Below are 21511 nucleotides of genomic sequence, written 5' to 3' on the forward strand. Positions count from 1 at the left end.
GGTAACCTTTATATGGGGGCTACCCGATAGTACAAAATGGAAAAATTCACTTTTGCAAACATAAATTTACTGTGAAAAAAAATTCATTTCGGGTTGAATTAACATAATCTACATCTTACTTATCTAAATATCGGAAAATATAGTAAAAACTATAAACTAAACCTTTTCTAGTGTTTCTAATCTAATAATATTAAAAATCAAACAACTACAATTTGTGAAGTTAAATAAACTTAATTTCTTCACTTAATTGTAAAACAGTTATAAAAATGAGTAGTGAAATAAATGGAGAAGAATCTCCAATAATGTACGACAAGGAGAGAGAATTAAAGAATAAAACTCCAGGTTCCAAATTCCTCGTAATGAAGAGAAGATTTGGTGGAGATCTACAAAAAGTCTCTCCCTTCTTCCTAAAAAAGTCATTGACTCTACATGTAACGGAGAAGTTGACTTTTGCAAAAAAAAAACAGAAGTGGATTTGTATTGATCAAATCAAAAAAATGTTAATCGGGCAAAAAAATTGATTCAATTAATAAAAACAGCACCTACTATAATTGTGGATGCTACTGAGCACAACTATTTGAACAATTCAAAAGGATTTATCTTCACCAAAGAATTATTGGGAATCTCCGAGGAAGAAATTCTTAAAGATCTCAAAATTTTCAACAATATAGAAGTTAAGAAAATATACAAAAAAGTTGAGGAATAAATGATTGAAACTGGACGTATAATCCTGACTTTCTCATCCAGTGTTACACCTGAGGACATATTTATTGGCTATGAACATATTCAAATACGTCCCTATATTCCAAATCCTCTACGGTGCTACAATTGTCTTAGATTTGGCCATCCTACCAAGTACTGTAAAGACACCAAAAAGTGCATAAACTGTAGCTATCCCCTTCATATCAACCTTGAACAAAACGAAAATTGTAACAGAGAAGGAGATTCAAGCAATAAAAACCATTCAAAAAGTAGACATGAAAACAGCTCGACAAATATTTTATCAAAGAATGAACCATAGCTCAGTATTCTCAACACCAAGAACATCAACCCATCACATCCCCTCATCCACTTTTGTCCCCCTTACTCAACAAAAAGAAGTAACAAAATATAACAGCACTTCTATTCCCCTACCCTCCACCCAAGCATCACAACCCCCCGAACTCTCACCATCTATTAATAAAACTCCACATTTGGAAACAGTTGACAACAACATCAACTCATCGGTAACATTGGCAAACCAAATGTCTCCACAAGAAACCGGTTTGGAGATAGAAAACTGTAGCCAGAGCAGCAAGAAGCCCCAACATACAAGAGAGAGATGGAGACTCAGTTTACTCTTTGATGGATGAAGATGATATTACTTGTACGACAGTAAATACTCTTAATGTTAAAACCAATAACAATATTAAAATTCTCCCAATAACAATATTAAAATTCTCCCACGTAAAACCTCTCATCGTTTAAAACGTCAATTAAAAAATACTAACAATACTAAAAAGAAAACATCTATGAAATATAATAATGAGAATTTTTAAACATTGTAAATAATTTTTGTATTATAATTTACTTACTATACTTGTATAATATTTCTCTTTCTTCATTATTTATGTCACTTAAAATAATACAATGGAACATTAAAGGTTACCTAAATAATTACAATGAATTGCTTCTAATACTAAAAGAGCATAATCCTCACGTAATATCATTACAGGAGACGCACTTATATTCGATTGAACATATTCCGATTCCTATAAATTATATAATGTTCAATTCTAATAATTCTGGTAGTTCTTATGGAGGCACTGCCCTCTTAATTCACAAAACAATTCAGCATACTTTAAGACAACTAATAGTACTTTCGACATAATTTCCGCTAATATTTTATCAAAATCTAAATTTACAATTGTTTCTACATATATTTCCCCAAGTACGAATTTTAATTTAGAAAATTTAACAAAGAGTTTTGAAAATATGACAACGCCAATATTATGTACAGGGGATTTTAACAGTTGGCAATGGGGATCAGTATCCAATAATCGTAGAGGGAAAACGCTTTTTAATTTATTAGCCAGTCAAATTTGATCCTTTTAAATAATGGCGCACCAACTCATTTTTCGACCCACAATTCATTTTCACACATTGATGTCTCTTTGGCATCTCCAGAAATTGCCATCGGTTCTTCTTGGAAGGTTTTACCAGACTTTTTTTTTAATAATATTATATCCTGAAAAATCTGTAGACAACATTAAAATACCACCTAAATTGGATACTAATAGAGATAAATGGAATAAATACACAGATCGTCTCATCCATTACAGTTCCATTCGTCCCGTCAGTTTTGATATCAACAAAGAATCTGCAAATATAAAGAAAATAGTACTCCAGGCTGCAAATGAATCTATTCCCCTCATTACCCACCCTAAATCCAAGAATGTTCCTTGGTGGAACAATAAACTAGAAACATTAAAGAAGGAACGAAATAGAAAGTGGAACAAATTCAAAAAGAATATGACAATAGACAATTTAGTAGAGTTTACAGACCCATTTCTCTTAATTCGTGTTTTTCCAAATTCCTAGACAAAATAATTGCGAATAGACTAAGTTGGTTTATAGACTCAAATAAACTTCTTAGCAGTCGGCAAATAGGATTTGTACAAGGAAGACCTGCAGTCGATAATCTACTTTATATAGATAATCTTATAACTGATTCATTGTCAAAGAGGACACATTTATCAGTATTTTCCTTAGACTTTACAAAAGCATATGATAAAATAGGCATACACGCCATTATAGATCAATTGAAATCGTGGAAACTAGGAAAAATATGATGAAAAATAGACAATTAAAGTTAGAGTTAATAACGGAATTCCTCAAGGGTCACCAATTTCAGTTATATTATTCCTTATTTCATACAATAAATTATGGACAATTTTAAATGAATTTAAAGAGATTAAATTTTGCGCAAACGCGGATGATTTCATTATAACTAGGCAATGTTCTAAAAATGTATATCACTTAATTTAAGTCCAGTGATAGGTAGCATTAATGAGTGGTGTCGTTAGTCAGGAGCCACATTGTCTCTAAATAAATGTAAAAATCTGCACGTTTGCCGGAAAAAGAGTTGTAACTTCTCCATAAATATAGACCAATGTACAATACCAACAGAGGATTCGATGAAAATTCTTGGAGTGTACTTCAATTCTAAATATTCTTGGACCTCTCACATAGAGTATCTCGTGACTTGTTAAATCGTCTAGATGTTATAAAATGTCTCAGTTGTACTAAATTTCAAACCAATATAAATACCATAATTTCAGTAATAAAATGACTAATAACAAGTAAAATAGAATATGGAATATATTTATATGGATTTTCTTCCAAACAGAACTTAAACAAAATTAAAACTTTATACAATAGCGCAGTAAGAATAGCTTTAAATGCGTTTCGCACAACACCGATTACCAACATGCTCTTCGAAACTTTATCCCCCACAATAGAAGATATTAGAGATAATTCAGTAAGACGTCTATTTAAAAATATACTATTTTGTGGAGAAACTACTAACGCATATCTCATCAGAAATAATATTAAATCAAAACGAGAAAGTAGAGTAATATCGACAAATAAACGAATTATAAATTATATCAAAAATAGGGAAATTTCTTTATATGTTAAAAAGTTGCCCATGTCAAAACATTATATAAAAATTTAGACGAATAGTTAAAATTCGATCTTACATTATCTAATAAACAGTCAACACCCAAAGAAACATACATCCAATATTACCAAGAAATGAAAAACAAATTTACTAATTATAATTTCATTTACACGGACGGTTAAAAGAAGGACGGCTTAGCTGCTTTTAGCGTTACTACACAGAGTACTGTTATACACCAGGCTCTATTACCCCTGAGTTACTCATCCGTATTTTCTGCCGAAATAATTGGAATATTTTATGCAATAAATTATGCTAAAAGAGAAAATAAGAAATGTATAATATGCACTGATTCATTAGCTTCCATGAATGCAATAAAAAATATTACCAATAATGACTACTATCCGAAATATATTCGGATTACTCTAATTAATTGTTCGCCCTCTTTGAAAATAATGTGGATTCCAGGCCATTGTGGTTGTTGAGGCGAGGAGTGTGCTCTACTCCTCGCTGTGGTGATGTTTGTGTGGTGGTTGGGGTGATCAATGATTAACTCAAGGGAGCGGGGGTTGCGAGCGACAAGAACTCCCAAGCGGTTAATGGTGTATGGAAAAGAAAGTTCAAAGGAAATAAAACACAAGAAAGAATTAGTTAAATTATTCTAAATATCTTGGATTTATTGGTGGTACTCTTTTCCTTATTACAACAAATAAATTACCTCTTATAATTTATGGTGGCGGCGCTGAGACCTGTTAATAACGCGTAGACGTTATACGACTAGTTACTTCTTAGGAGGTTGGTCGACAAGTTAACTCTAAGGAGGTTAAACGACAAGTGAACGCTGTGGTTCATGCAATCACAGAGGATTGCAGTGATCGCTGAGGATCGGTTGTCGTTTACTACTACATTAACATATTCCAATGGGAGAAAAGTGTCGAGCAAACCAGCAACAACCACCGCTCGGTGGCATCTGCACTCTACGGTCTCCGCTGAGGGAACTTGCAGAGGAGATGCCCGTGGTGTCAATCAGCAGACGTGATTGACTGAGCTCGGGAAGTTGAGTCAGAATATATCAAATTTATACAGTGGTATTAAAGGTAATGAATTTGCAGACAAATCAGCCAGAGTCGCCGTATGCGCTCCATTAGAAACAGTACATAATTATAATTACAGAGACATAAAACAATTTTTAAGAACAGAAATTAATTTACATTTATTAAATGATTTTACAAAAACATCGACGTGGTATAAAAATATAAACAGAGAGAAGAACACAAACAAGAATTATTATAACAGGACTATTTTCCAAAGTATTACTAAATATGAAGCTACCAAATTAATTCGAATTAGATTAGGACATACCAAGATTACTCATGGAAATTATATTGACAAAACAATTCCATTAACATGCACATTTTGTAATTTGAACTGTATTTCAATTGAACATTTGTTGGATGACTGTACCCATTTTGATTCAGTTCGAAAGGGTATATCCGGAAATATTGTTCCAACATCTACTCTAAGTTTCCTTCGTGATAGTTACGTCTTGGACATGATCAAATATATTAAAACTACACAAATAATTAACCTAATTTAAAATGAATTTAAGTTTATAACCATTAATGTTCCATTTGGCTGAAGACCTCAGTTGTCATAGCCATATTCTTTTCTATATTTAGCTTATAATTATTTTAGTTGTAAGTTAAATTTACAATAAATAAATAAATAGAAGTTGCCGTTATATGAGGGCCACCAGAAAAAGTGGACCTATACTCATAATTTTTTGTGGAGACATTTAGTACCCAATAAGAACCCAACGTACCAAATTTCAATTCGGTTGAAAAACACGGTCAAGAACCCCAAAATACCGAAAATTGGGGGGTACCCTTATATGGGAGATACGCCTATACGTGGACCGATATATCTCATCTTCGAACACTAATAAGAAGTAAAATAGAATATGGAATATATTTATATGGATTATCTTCCAAACAGAACTTAAACAAAATTAAAACTTTATACAATAGCGCAGTAAGAATAGCTTTAAATGCGTTTCGCACAACACCGATTACCAACATGCTCTTCGATATTAGAGATAATTCAGTAAGACGTCTATTTAAAAATATACTATTTTGTGAAGAAACTCCTAACGCATATCTCATCAGAAATAATAAATCAGAACGAGAAAGTAGAGTAATATCGACAAATAAAAGAATTATAAATTATATCAAAAATAGGGACTTTCTTTATATGTTAAAAAGTTGCCCATGCCAAAACATTATATAAAAAATTTAGACGAATCGTTAATATTCGATCTTACATTATCTAATGAACAGTCAACACCCAAAGAAACATACATCCAATATTACCAAGAAATAAAAAACAAATTTACTAATTATAATTTCATTTACACGGACGGTTCAAAGGACGGCTTAGCTGCTTTTAGCGTTACCACACATAGTACTATTATACACCAGGCTCTATTACCCCTGAGTTACTCATCCGTATTTTCTGCCGAAATGATTGGAAAATTTTATGCAATAAATTATGCTAAAAGAGAAAATAAGAAATATGTAATATGCACTGATTCATTAGCTTCCATGAATGCAATAAAAAATATCACCAATAATGACTACTATCCGAAATATATTCGGACTACTCTAATTAATTGTTCGCCCTCTTTGAAAATAATGTGGATTCCAGGCCATTGTGATATTAAAGGTAATGAATTTGCAGACGAATCAGCCAGAGCCGCCGTATGCGCTCCATTAGAAACAGTACATAATTATAATTATAGAGACATAAAACAATTTTTAAGAACAGAAATTAATTTACATTTATTAAATGATTTTACAAAAACATGAACGTGGTATAAAAATATAAACAGAGAGAAGAACACAATCAAGAATTATTATAACAGGACTATTTTCCAAAGTATTACTAAATATGAAGTAGAGTAATATCGACAAATAAAAGAATTATAAATTATGTCAAAAATAGGGACTTTCCTTTATATGTTAAAAAGTTGCCCATGTCAAAACATTATATAAAAAATTTAGACGAATCGTTAATATTCGATCTTACATTATCTAAAAAACAGTCAACACCCAAAGAAACATACATCCAATATTACCAAGAAATAAAAAACAAATTTACTAATTATAATTTCATTTACACGGACGGTTCAAAGAACGACGGCTTAGCTGCTTTTAGCGTTACCACACAGAGTACTATTATACACCAGGCTCTATTACCCCTGAGTTACTCATCCGTATTTTCTGCCGAAATGATTGGAATATTTTATGCAATAAATTATGCTAAAAGAGAAAATAAGAAATATGTAATATGCACTGATTCATTAGCTTCCATGAATGCAATAAAAAATATCACCAATAATGACTACTATCCGAAATATATTCGGACTACTCTAATTAATTGTTCGCCCTCTTTGAAAATAATGTGGATTCCAGGCCATTATGGTATTAAAGGTAATGAATTTGCAGACGAATCAGCCAGAGCCGCCGTATGCGCTCCATTAGAAACAGTACCTAATTATAATTACAGAGACATAAAACAATTTTTAAGAACAGAAATTAATTTACATTTATTAAATGATTTTACAAAAACATGGACGTGGTATAAAAATATAAACAGAGAGAAGAACAAAATCAAGAATTATTATAACAGGACTATTTTCCAAGGTATTACTAAATATGAAGTTACCAAAATAATTCGAATTAGATTAGGACATACCAAGATTACCCATGGAAATTATATTGACAGAACAATTCCATTAACATGCAGATTTTGTAATTTGATTCAGTTCGAAAGGGTATATACGGAAATATTGTTCCAACATCTACTCTAAGTTTCCTTCGTGATAGTTACGTCTTGGACATGATCAAATATATTAAAACTACACAAGTAATTAACCTAATTTAAAATGAATTAAAGTTTATAACCATTAATGTTCCATTTGGCTGAAGACCCCAGTTGTTATAGCCATATTCTTTTTTATATTTAGCTTATAATTATAACCATTAATGTTCCATTTGGCGGAAGACCTCAGTTGTTATAGCCATATTCTTTTTTATATTTAGCTTATAATTATTTTAGTTGTAAGTTAAATTTACAATAAATAAATAAATAGAAGTTGCCGTTATATGAGGGCTACCAGAAAAAGTGGACCTATACTCATAATTTTTTGTGGAGACATTTAGTACCCAATAAGAACCCAACGTACCAAATTTCAGCGAATTCGGTTGAAAAACACGGCCAAGAACCCCAAAATACCGAAAATTGGGGGGTACCCTTATATGGGAGATACGCCTTTACGTGGACCGATATATCTCATCTTCGAACACTAATAAGAAGTAAAATAGAATATGGAATATATTTATATGGATTTTCTTCCAAACAGAACTTAAACAAAATTAAAACTTTATACAATAGCGCAGTAAGAATAGCTTTAAATGCGTTTCGCACAACACCGATTACCAACATGCTCTTCGAAACTTTATCCCCCACAATAGAAGATATTAGAGATAATTCAGTAAGACGTCTATTTAAAAATATACTATTTTGTGGAGAAACTCCTAACGCATATCTCATCAGAAATAATAATAAATCAAAACGAGAAAGTAGAGTAATATAATAATTATATCAAAAATAGGGACTTTCTTTATATGTTAAAAAGTTGCCCATGTCAAAACATTATATAAAAAATTTAGACGAATCGTTAATATTCGATCTTACATTATCTAATAAACAGTCAACACCCAAAGAAACATACATCCAATATTACCAAGAAATAAAAAACAAATTCACTAATTATAATTTCATTTACACGGACGGTTCAAAGAAGGACGTCTTAGCTGCTTTTAGCGTTACCACACAGAGTACTATTATACACCAGTCTCTATTACCCCTGAGTTACTCATCCGTATTTTCTGCCGAAATGATTGGAAAATTTTATGCAATAAATTATGCTAAAAGAGAAAATAAGAAATATGTAATATGCACTGATTCATTAGCTTCCATGAATGCAATAAAAAATATCACCAATAATGACTACTATCCGAAATATATTCGGACTACTCTAATTAATTGTTCGCCCTCTTTGAAAATAATGTGGATTCCAGGCCATTATGGTATTAAAGGTAATGAATTTGCAGACGAATCAGCCAGAGCCGCCGTATGCGCTCCATTAGAAACAGTACATAATTATAATTACAGAGACATAAAACAATTTTTAAGAACAGAAATTAATTTACATTTATTAAATGATTTTACAAAAACATGGACGTGGTATAAAAATATAAACAGAGAGAAGAACACAATCAAGAATTATTATAACAGGACTATTTTCCAAAGTATTACTAAATATGAAGTAGAGTAATATCGACAAATAAAAGAATTATAAATTATGTCAAAAATAGGGACTTTCCTTTATATGTTAAAAAGTTGCCCATGTCAAAACATTATATAAAAAATTTAGACGAATCGTTAATATTCGATCTTACATTATCTAATGAACAGTCAACACCCAAAGAAACATACATCCAATATTACCAAGAAATAAGAAACAAATTTACTAATTATAATTTCATATACACGGACGGTTCAAAGAAGGACGGCTTAGCTGCTATTAGCGTTACCACACAGAGTACTATTATACACCAGGCTCTATTACCCCTGAGTTACTCATCCGTATTTTCTGCCGAAATGATTGGAAAATTTTATGCAATAAATTATGCTAAAAGAGAAAATAAGAAATATGTAATATGCACTGATTCATTAGCTTCCATGAATGCAATAAAAAATACCACCAATAATGACTACTATCCGAAATATATTCGGACTACTCTAATTAATTGTTCGCCCTCTTTGAAAATAATGTGGATTCCAGGCCATTGTGGTATTAAAGGTAATGAATTTGCAGACGAATCAGCCAGAGCCGCCGGATGCGCTCCATTAGAAACAGTACATAATTATAATTACAGAGACATAAAACAATTTTTAAGAACAGAAATTAATTTACATTTATTAAATGATTTTACAAAAACATGGACGTGGTATAAAAATATAAACAGAGAGAAGAACACAATCAAGAATTATTATAACAGGACTATTTTCTAAAGTATTACTAAATATGAAGTTACCAAAATAATTCGAATTAGACTAGGTTCAAGAACCACAAAATCCCGAAAATTGGGGGTACCCTTATATGGGAGCTATGCTTAAACGTGGACCGATATATCCCATCTCCGAACTTGACCTGCCTGCAGACAAAAGACAACCCTATGCAAAATTTCAGCACCCTATCTCAATTCCTTCGGAAGAGAGCGTGATTAAAACATACGGACAAACGGACGGACATGGCTAGATCGTCTTAGAATTTTACCCTGATCAAGAATATATATACTTTATAGGGTCGGAAATGAATATTTCGATGAGTTACAAACGGAATGACAAAATTAATATACCCTCCATACTATGGTGGAGGGTATAAAAAAAATTAAAAAAAAAAAAAAAAAACAGAAAAAGGCTCAACAAAATCGAAATAATTATATTAAAAAAACTATTATAAAAGAAGCCAAAAAGGCGCAGAAAAAAGTAAAAGAAGCTTAAAAGGCTCATAAAAAAGCAAAAAAGGCTCATAGAAAAGCCAAAGAAGGCAAAAATAAAAAAGCCAAATAAGGCAAAAAGAAACGCAAAAAGTGAAAAAGCGTTAAGTTCGGCCGGGCCGAATACCCTCCACCATAGACAGGTACTTGAAATGAAAATATAGGGAACATACCAAAAAATGGACCTATACCGATATTTCTTCAATCCGATTATGAAAACAATAATCTTTAATAGAAAATTATACCCTCAGCCTTATGGCTAATTAGTGTGTATACACGTTCATACGGTGAAAATGTGCCAATCGAAATATTGGTTCTAGAAACCATGTTTCTTGGGACCAAATCAGTTTCAGAAAATTTTGATTTCATCCCATCTTATTATGTCTTTTAAACTTAGTTCAAGTCCGAATGTGCCTTCTGGTACCTCCCACACAGGGGCTACGGCTAAGCCTAAATGCGGGCTATAGTTCACATATAGCTCATTATCGAACCGTACGTTCTAGTTTTTTATCTCGATAACCTTCGCAGGTGAAATGATTACAACAGAGTGTTAGAACCAAACCCAAAACACGGAAAAATCAGATAATTATATTAAATAAACAAGTAAAAAAGCGTTAAGTTCGGCCGGGCCGAACTTCGGATACCCTCCACCATAGATATACTAACAGGTACTTGAAATGAGAATATAGGGAAAATACCAAAATGTGGACCTATACCGACATTTCTACAAACCGATTATGTAAACCATAATATAAATTTCAAAAATTTTTAATGGATAATTATACCCTCAGCCTTATGGCTAATTAGGGTGTATACACTTTGACACGGTGAAAATGTGCCTCGTCGAAATATATTTGTTTTTCTTTCTTTGGAAAAAAACCGTTCCAGAAAATTATATTTTCATCCATCTTACTATTTCTTCCAAACTTAGTTCAATTTCGAAGAGTGGGAACATCGGTCCATTCCTTCTGGTACCTCCCGCACAGGGGCTAGGTCTAAATGCGGTTATAGTTCATATATACAGTTCTTTATCAAACCTTACGTTCTAGTTTGTTATCTCGATATCCTACGCGGGTGAAAAGATTACAACAGAGTCTTAGAACAAAACCCAAAACACGGAACAAATCAGATGACGATTTTAATATAAAACCAGCGAAAAAGCGTTAAGTTCGGTCGGGCCGAACTTTGGATACCCTCCACCATAGATATACAGACAGGTACATGAAATGAAAATATAGGGTAAATACGAAAAAGTGGACCTATATCGATATTTCCACAAAACGGTTATGAAAACCACAATGTAAACTATAAAACAAATTTCAGAAATTGTTAATGGACAATTGAGGGTATAATTGTCCATTAAAAATTTATGGATAATGAGGGTGTATACACTTTGACACGGTTAAAATGTTTCTTTGGGCCAAATTTGTTCCAGAAAATTTTGATTTCATCCAAACTTTGGCCATCTTATTATTTCTTCCAAACTTAGTTCAATACGTCTACATATACGACTACAAAATATCAGCGAATTCGGTTGAAAAACCTGCTCAAGAACCTCAAAATAGCGAAAATTGGGGATACCCTTATATGGGGGCTACTAGAAAAATTGGACCTATATTTATAATTTTTGGAGGATATATTTCGCACCCAATAAGAACCAAATGTACCAAATTTCAGCGAATTCGATTGAAAAACACGCTCAAGAACCCCAAAATACCGCCATTTGGGGGGTACCCTTATATGGGGGCTACCAGAAATAATTGACCTATATTTATAATTTTTAGTGGAGAGATTTGCAACCCAACATGAACTCAAAGTATTAAATTACAGCTAATTCGGCGGAAAAATACGATCAAAACCTCCAAAATACTGAAAATTAGGAGGTACCGTTATAATGGGGCTACCAGAAAAAGTGGACCTATATTTATAATTTTTTGTGAGAGATATTAAGCACCTAAAAAGAACTCAATATAGCAAATTTCAGCGAATTCGATTGAAAAACGCGCTCAAGAACCCCAAAATACCGAAAATTTGGGGATACCCCCATATGGGAGCTATACCTAAACGTGGAACGATAAACCCCATCTTTAAACTTGACCTGCCTGCAGACAAAAGACGACTCTATGCAAAATTGAGGCGATATATCTCAATTCGTTTAGACGCTAGAGTGATTACAACAGACAGACGGACAGGCACACGGACAGACGGACATGGCTATATCGTCATAGAATTTTACGCTGATCAAGAATATATATAATTAATAGGGTCGGAAATGATTATTTCGATGAGTTACAAACGGAAAAACAAAATTAATATACCCTCCATACTATGGTGGAGGGTATAAAAAAGGGGATTATATGGGGACTGCCCCAAAAAGGGGGTGCATATTAATAATTTTTTGTAGCTAAAATTGTTACCATATACGACTACGAAATACCAAATTTCAGCGAATTCGGTTGAAAAATGTGCTCAAGAACCTCAAAATAGCGAAAATTGGGGATACCCTTATATGAGAGATTTGCAACCCAATATGAAGTCAAAGTACTAAATTACAGCTAATTCGGCGGAAAAATACGATCAAAACCTCCAAAATACTGAAAATTAGGAGGTACCGTTATATGGGGGCTACCAGAAAAAGTGGACCTATATTTATAATTTTTTGGGGAGATATTAAGCACCTAAAAAGAACTCAATATATCAAATGTCAGCGAATTCGGTTGAAAAACGCGCTCAAGAACCCCAAAATACCGAAAATTTGGGGGTTGCCCCATATGGGAGCTATGCCTAAACGTGGACCGATAAACCCCATCTTCAAACTTGACCTGCCTGCAGACAAAAGACGACTCTATGCAAAATTTTGGCGATCTATATCAATTCGTTTAGACGCTAGAGTGATTACAACAGACAGACAGACGGACATTGCTATATCGTCATAGAATTTTACGCTGATCAAGAATATATATACTTTATAGGGTCGGAAATGATTATTTCGATGAGTTACAAACGGTAAAACAAAATTAATATACCCTCCATACAATGGTGGAGGGTATAAAAAAGGGGGTTATATGGGGGCTATCCCAAAAAGGGGGTGCATATTAATCATTTTTTGTAGGTGGTGTAGCACCTAAACAGAACTCGATATAGCAAATTTCAGCGAATTCGGTTGAAAACGCCCTCAAGAACCCCAAAATACCAAAAATTTGGGGGTACCCCCATATGGGAGCCATGCCTAAACGTGGAGCGATAAACCCCATGTTCAAACTTGACCTGCCTGCAGACAAAAGACGACTCTATACAAAATTTTGGCGATCTATCTCAATTCGTTTAGACGCTACAGTGATTACAACAGACAGACGGACATGGCTAAATTGTCATAGAATTTTACACTGTTTGAAGAATATACCCAATAGTGTCGGAAATGATTATTTCGATGAGTTAGAAACGGAAAAACAAAATTAATATACCCTCCATACTATGGTGGAGGGTATAAAAAATGGGGTTATATGGGGACTACTCCAAAAAGTGGGCGAATACTAATAATTTTTGATGGAGAGATTTGTTACCATATACGACTACAAAATACCAAATTGCAGCGAATTCGGTTGAAAAATGCGCTCAAGAACCCAAAAATACCGAATATTGGGGGTATCCATATATGGGGGCTATCCGAAAAAATTGACTTAGATTTATAATTTTTGTGTGGAGAGATTTGGTACCTATTAAAACTCAAAATAATTAATTACAGCCAATGCTGAAATTAGGAGGTACCGTTATATGGGAGCTTTCAGAAAAAGTGGACCTATATTTATTATTTTTAGTGGAGACATTAAGTATCCAATAGGAACCCAATGCACAAAAGAACTCAAAATACTTAATTACGCTACTAGAAAAATTGGACCTATATTTATAATTTTTGGTGGAGATATTTGGCACCCAATAAGAACCAAATGTACCAAATTTCAGCGAATTCGGTTGAAAAACACGCTCAAGAACCCCAAAATACCGACATTTGGGGGGTACCCTTATATGGGGGCTACCAGAAAAAATTGACCTATATTTATAATTTTTAGTGGAGAGATTTGCAACCCAATATGAACTCAAAGTACTAAATTACAGCTAATTCGGCGGAAAAATACGATCAAAACCTCCAAAATACTGAAAATTAGGAGGTACCGTTATATGGGGGCTACCAGAAAAAGTGGACATATATTTATAATTTTTTGTGGAGATATTAAGCACCTAAAAAGAACTCAATATAGCAAATTTCAGCGAATTCGGTTGAAAAACGCGCTCAAGAACCCCAAAATACCGAAAATTTGGGGGTACCCCCATATGGGAGCTATGCCTAAACGTGGACCGATAAACCCCATCTTCAAACTTGACCTGCCTGCAGACAAAAGACGACTCTATGCAAAATTTTGGCGATCTATCTCAATTCGTTTAGACGCTAGAGTGATTACAGACAGACGGACAGACAGACGGACATGGCTATATCGTCATAGAATTTTACGCTGATCAAGAATATATATACTTTATAGGGTCGGAAATGATTATTTCGATGAGTTACAAACGGAAAAACAAAATTAATATACCCTCCATACTATGGTGGAGGGTATAAAAAAGGGGGTTATATGGGGACTACCCCAAAAAGGGGGTGCATATTAATAATTTTTTGTAGGGAAAATTGTTACCATATACGACTACAAAATACCAAATTTCAGCGAATTCGGTTGAAAAACGTGCTCAAGAACCTCAAAATAGCGAAAATTGGGGATACCCTTATATGGGGGCTACTAGAAAAATTGGACCTATATTTATAATTTTTGGTGGAGATATTTGGCACCCAATAAGAACCAAATGTACCAAATTTCAGCGAATTCGGTTGAAAAACACGCTCAAGAACCCCAAAATACCGACATTTGGGGGGTACCCTTATATGGGGCCTACCAGAAAAAATTGACCTATATTTATAATTTTTAGTGGAGAGATTTGCAACCCAATATGAACTCAAAGTACTAAATTACAGCTAATTCGGCGGAAAAATACGATCAAAACCTCCAAAATACTGAAAATTAGGAGGTACCGTTATAATGGGGCTACCGGAAAAAGTAGACATATATTTATAATTTTTTGTGGAGATATTAGGCACCTAAAAATAACTCAATGTAGCAAATTTCAGCGAATTCGGTTGAAAAACGCGCTCAAGTACCCCAAAATACCGAAAATTTGGGGGTACCCCCATATGGGAGCTATGCCTAAACGTGGACCGATAAACCCCATCTTCAAACTTGACCTGCCTGCAGACAAAAGACGACTCTATGCAAAATTGTGGCGATCTATCTCAATTCGTTTAGACGCTAGAGTGATTACAACAGACAGACGGACAGACGGACATGGCTATATCGTCATAGAATTTTACGCTGATCAAGAATATATATACTTTATAGGGTCGGAAATGATTATTTCGATGAGTTACAAACGGAAAAACAAAATTAATATACCCTCCATACTATGGTGGAGGGTATAAAAAGGGGGTTATATGGGGACTACCCCAAAAAGGGGGTGCATATTAATAATTTTTTGTAGGGAAAATTGTTACCATATACGACTACAAAATACCAAATTTCAGCGAATTCGGTTGAAAAACGTGCTCAAGAACCTCAAAATAGCGAAAATTGGGGATACCCTTATATGGGGGCTACTAGAAAAATTGGACCTATATTTATAATTTTTGGTGGAGATATTTGGCACCCAATAAGAACCAAATGTACCAAATTTCAGCGAATTCGGTTGAAAAACACGCTCAAGAACCCCAAACTACCGACATTTGGGGGGTACCCTTATATGGGGGCAACCAGAAAAAATTGACCTATATTTATAATTTTTAGTGGAGAGATTTGCAACCCAATATGAACTCAAAGTACTAAATTACAGCTAATTCGGCGGAAAAATACGATCAAAACCTCCAAAATACTGAACATTGGGAGGTACCGTTATATGGGGGCTACCAGAAAAAGTGGACCTATATTTATAATTTTTTGTGGAGATATTAACCACCTAAAAAGAACTCAATGTAGCAAATTTCAGCGAATTCGGTTGAAAAACGCGCTCAAGAATCCTATGCCTAAACGTGGACCGATAAACCCCATCTTCAAACTTGACCTGCCTGCAGACAAAAGACGACTCTATGCAAAATTTTGGCGATCTATCTCAATTCGTTTAGAGGCTAGAGTGATTACAACAGACAGACAAACAGACAGACGGACATGGCTATATCGTCATAGAATTTTACGCTGATCAAGAATGAAATGATTATTTCGATGAGTTACAATCGGAAAAACAAAATGAATATACCCTCCATACTATGGTGGAGGGTATAAAAAAGGGGGTTATATGGGGACTACCCCAAAAAGGGGGTGCATATTAATAATTTTTTGTAGGGAAAATTGTTACCATATACGACTACAAAATACCAAATTTCAGCGAATTCGGTTGAAAAACGTGCTCAAGAACCTCAAAATAGCGAAAATTGGGGATACCCTTATATGGGGGTTACTAGAAAAATTGGACCTATATTTATAATTTTTGGTGGAGATATTTGGCACCCAATAAGAACCAAATGTACCAAATTTCAGCGAATTCGGTTGAAAAACACGCTCAAGAACCCCAAACTACCGACATTTGGGGGGTACCCTTATATGGGGGCTACCAGAACAAATTGACCTATATTTATAATTTTTTGTGGAGAGATTTCCAAATTGAAAATTAGGAGGTACCGTTATATGGGGGCTACCAGTAAAAGTGGACCTATATTTATAATTTTTTGTGGAGATATTAAGCACCTAAAAAGAACTCAATATAGCAAATTTCAGCGAATTCGGATGAAAAACGCGCTCAAGAACCCCAAAATACCGAAAATTTGGGGGTACCCCCATATGGGAGCTATGCCTAAACGTGGACCGATAAACCCCATCTTCAAACTTGACCTGCCTGCAGACAAAAGACGACTCTATGCAACATTTTGGCGATCTATCTCAATTCGTTTAGACGCTAGAGTGATTACAACAGACAGACGGACAGACGGACATGGCTCGTCATAGAATTTTACGCTGATCAAGAATATATATACTTTATAGGGTCGGAAATGATTATTTCGATGAGTTACAAACGGAAAAACAAAATTAATATACCCTCCATACTATGGTGGAGGGTATAAAAATGGGGTTATATGGGGACTACCCCAAAAAGGGGGTTCATATTAATATTTTTTTGTAGGGAAAATTGTTACCATATACGACTACAAAATACCGAATTTCAGCGAATTCGGTTGAAAAACGTGCTCAAGAACCTCAAAATAGCGAAAATTGGGGATACCCTTATATGGGAGCTACTAGAAAAATTGGACCTATATTTATAATTTTTGGTGGAGATATTTGGCACCCAATAGGAACCAAATGTACCAAATTTCAGCGAATTCGGTTGAAAAACACGCTCAAGAACCCCAAAATACCGACATTTGGGGGGTACCCTTATAGCGGTGCTACCAGAAAAAATTGACCTATATTTATAATTTTTAGTGGAGAGATTTGCAATCCAATATGAACTCAAAGTACTAAATTACAGCTAATTCGGCGGCAAAATACGATCAAAACCTCCAAAATACTGAAAATTAGGAGGTACCGTTATATGGGGGCTACCAGAAAAAGTGGACCTATATTTATAATTTATTGTAGAAATATTAAGCACCTAAAAAGAACTCAAAATAGCAAATTTCAGCGAATTCGGTTGAAAAACGCGCTCAAGAACCGCAAAATACCGAAAATTTGGGGGTACCCCCATATGGGAGCTATGCCTAAACGTGGACCGATAACCCCCATCTTCAAACTTGACCTGCCTGCTGACAAGACGACTCTATGTAAAATTTTGGCGATCTATCTTAATTCGTTTAGACGCTAGAGTGATTACAACAGACAGGCGGACAGACAGACGGACATGGCTATATCGTCATAGAATTTTACGCTGATCAAGAATAGATATACTTTATAGGGTCGGAAATGATTATTTCGATGAGTGACAAACGGAAAAACAAAATTAATATACCCTCCATACTATGGTGGAGGGTATAAACAAGTGAAAAAGCGTTAAGTTCGGCCGGGCCGAACTTTAGATACCCTCCACCATAGATGTACAGACAGGTACTTGAAATGAAAATATAGGGAAAATATCAAAAAGGGGACCTATATCGACATTTCCACAAACCGGTTATGTAAACCACAATGTAAACTATATAACAAATTTCAGAAATTGTTAATGGACAATTGAGTGTATTATTGTCCATTAAAAATGTATGGATAATGAGGGTGTATACACTTTGACACGGTTAAAATGTTTCTTTGGGCCAAATTTGTTCCAGAAAATTTTGATTTCATCCAAACTTTGGCCATCTTATTATTTCTTCCAAACTTAGTTCAAGTTCGAAGATGGGAAATATCGGTCCACTCCTTCTGGTACCTCCAACACAGGGGCTAGGTGATATGATTACAACAGAGTCGTAGAACCAAATCCAAAACACGGAACAAATTGCATAACTAATTTAATATAAACAAGTGAAAAGGCGTTAAGTTCGGCCGGTCCGAACTTTGGATACCCTCCACCATAGATATACAGACAGTTACTTGAAATGAAAATATAGGGAAAATACCAAAAAGTGGACCTATATCGACATTTCCACAAATCGGTTATGTAAACCACTATGTAAACTATAAAACAAATTTCAGAAATTGTTAATGGACAATTGAGTGTATAATTGTCCATTAAAAATTTATGGATAATGAGGGTGTATACACTTTGACACGGTTAAAATGTTTCTTTGGGCCAAATTTGTTCCAGAAAATTTTGATTTCATCCAAACTTTGGCCATCTTATTATTTCTTCCAAACTTAGTGTTAGCGGCACTCCCAAAATCTCATTGATTTGTAAACGATCTTGCAACTCTGTTGCTTATGAAATAATAATTTTTCGGAATGTCAATTTATTGTAAATATTTAACGAAACTTAGAAAAAATGTCAAGTAGCGTCCCTGAGTACCGCCATTTTCTGTCCTGAATAAATACCAATAAGTTGGATAATACGCTGTGCTCAGGAACTGATTTTTTGAACTATTTTAAAAGTTTTTGAGGTTTTCATACCAAAAAGTATGGCTTGTTTTATATTTACTATTTTATAGTTTTTTTTTAATAGTGTTTGGCGGGTTATTTGGGATACCATTTGTATTTTGTTTTTGCAAAATAGTCAGGCTTAATCCCAGTTTGTTGTTTTTATAAAAAACAACTATTTATTAGTGGGGAATGTATGGCATTGTCCGCCGAGGGGTAAGGCAGGGAAGACTATAGTGTCGGATCTCGCCACTGATCCTCATCAGTTCCCTTAGTTTTTTGTTGGGATATTCTCCCCAGAAGCTATTAATAGCTTCTTTACAAAAAAACCTTTCAAACCCAAATGTCTCTTGTGACAATTCGAAGTTCTTACGTTACCAGCGATACAATCCCAATGAGAAGTTCTTTTCGTTGGCGCCTGACTTCGTGGTCAACAAGGCATTTACAGACAACTACAATACATTTCCCACTGCTATGTGTCGTCACTTTGTGACGAATGCACATAACGTTGTTGCTGGCATTGCTAGTTAAAGCAATAAACCAAACAGTATGACCGTGCCTCGTCTACAACTTCAGTAGTGTTTGGCGGGTTATTTGGGATACCATTTGTATTTTGTTTTTGCAAAATAGTCAGGCTTAATCCCAGTTTGTTGTTTTTATAAAAAACAACTATTTATTAGTGGGGAATGTATGGCATTGTCCGCCGAGGGGTAAGGCAGGGAAGACTATAATTTCGGATCTCGCCACTGATCCTCATCAGTTCCCTTAGTTTTTTGTTGGGATATTCTCCCCAGAAGCTATTAATAGCTTCTTTACAAAAAACCTTTCAAACCCAAATGTCTCTTGTGACAATTCGAAGTTCTTACGTTACCAGCGATACGACCCCAATGAGAAGTTCGTTTCGTTGGCGCCTGACTTCGTGGTCAACAAGGCATTTACAGACAACTACAATACATTTCCCCCTGCTATGTGTCGTCACTTTGTGACGAATGCACATAACGTTGTTGCTGGCATTGCTAGTTAAAGCAATAAACCAAACAGTATGACCGTGCCTCGTCTACAACTTCAGTAGTGTTTGGCGGGTTATTTGGGATACCATTTGTATTTGGTTTTTGCAAAATAGTCAGGCTTAATCCCAGTTTGTTGTTTTAATAAAAAACAACTATTTATTAGTGGGGAATGTATGGCATTGTCCGCCGAGGGGTAAGGCAGGGAAGACTATAGTGTCGGATCTCGCCACTGATCCTCATCAGTTCCCTTAGTTTTTTGTTTACAAAAAACCTTTCAAACCCAAATGTCTCTTGTGACAATTCGAAGTTCTTACGTTACCAGCGATACGACCCCAATGAGAAGTTCGTTTCGTTGGCGCCTGACTTCGTGGTCAACAAGGCATTTACAGACAACTACAATACATTTCCCACTGCTATGTGTCGTCACTTTGTGACGAATGCACATAAATAATTCCTATTTTTTTTGTAATTTAGGAATTTTAATAGAAATACATTTTGTTAAATAAATCAACTTTTATGGAACAAGTTGTATTTTATTCAAAATCCCAGTGGAAACCACCAGCTCGGCCTACTTGCCTTTTCAACATTTTAAAATTCTTTTTGTAGTCTCATCCTGGGCCAACTGCAGAGTCTACAATAACTTTCCAATCTCGCAGTAAGTAGAAAATGGAGTTATCAAATTCAGAAGGTCAGCAACACAATGATCACAATATTTCACTAAGTCAAAAATCCCCTGACGAAAATGAGAAATATTGCATAGAATGCAGCAAAAAATTCAACTGCAAAAATTCCACTTCGGACATAACCCAAAAATGTCCGCAGTGCTCCGCCATACGACCTAACTCACCAGCATCAACTGCTACCACTCGGAGTTCTGTTCATTCTAACAAGTCACATTCGCGTAAAGTTCAATTACAACTTAAAAGACTTGAAGAAGAGCGAATATTTTATACAGAATATCTAAATAAAAAATACCAACTTCTTGAGGAAGTCGAAGATATAAGTGATAATTCGTCTAACAAATCCCAAACAGTACAAAATTGGCTAAATAAAGTTCCAAAT

This window comes from Musca vetustissima, unplaced genomic scaffold (assembly GCF_032173495.1).
Source record: "Musca vetustissima isolate MV318-11 ecotype Yass unplaced genomic scaffold, APGP_CSIRO_Mvet_v1 utg62027, whole genome shotgun sequence".
Taxonomy (NCBI): domain Eukaryota; kingdom Metazoa; phylum Arthropoda; class Insecta; order Diptera; family Muscidae; genus Musca; species Musca vetustissima.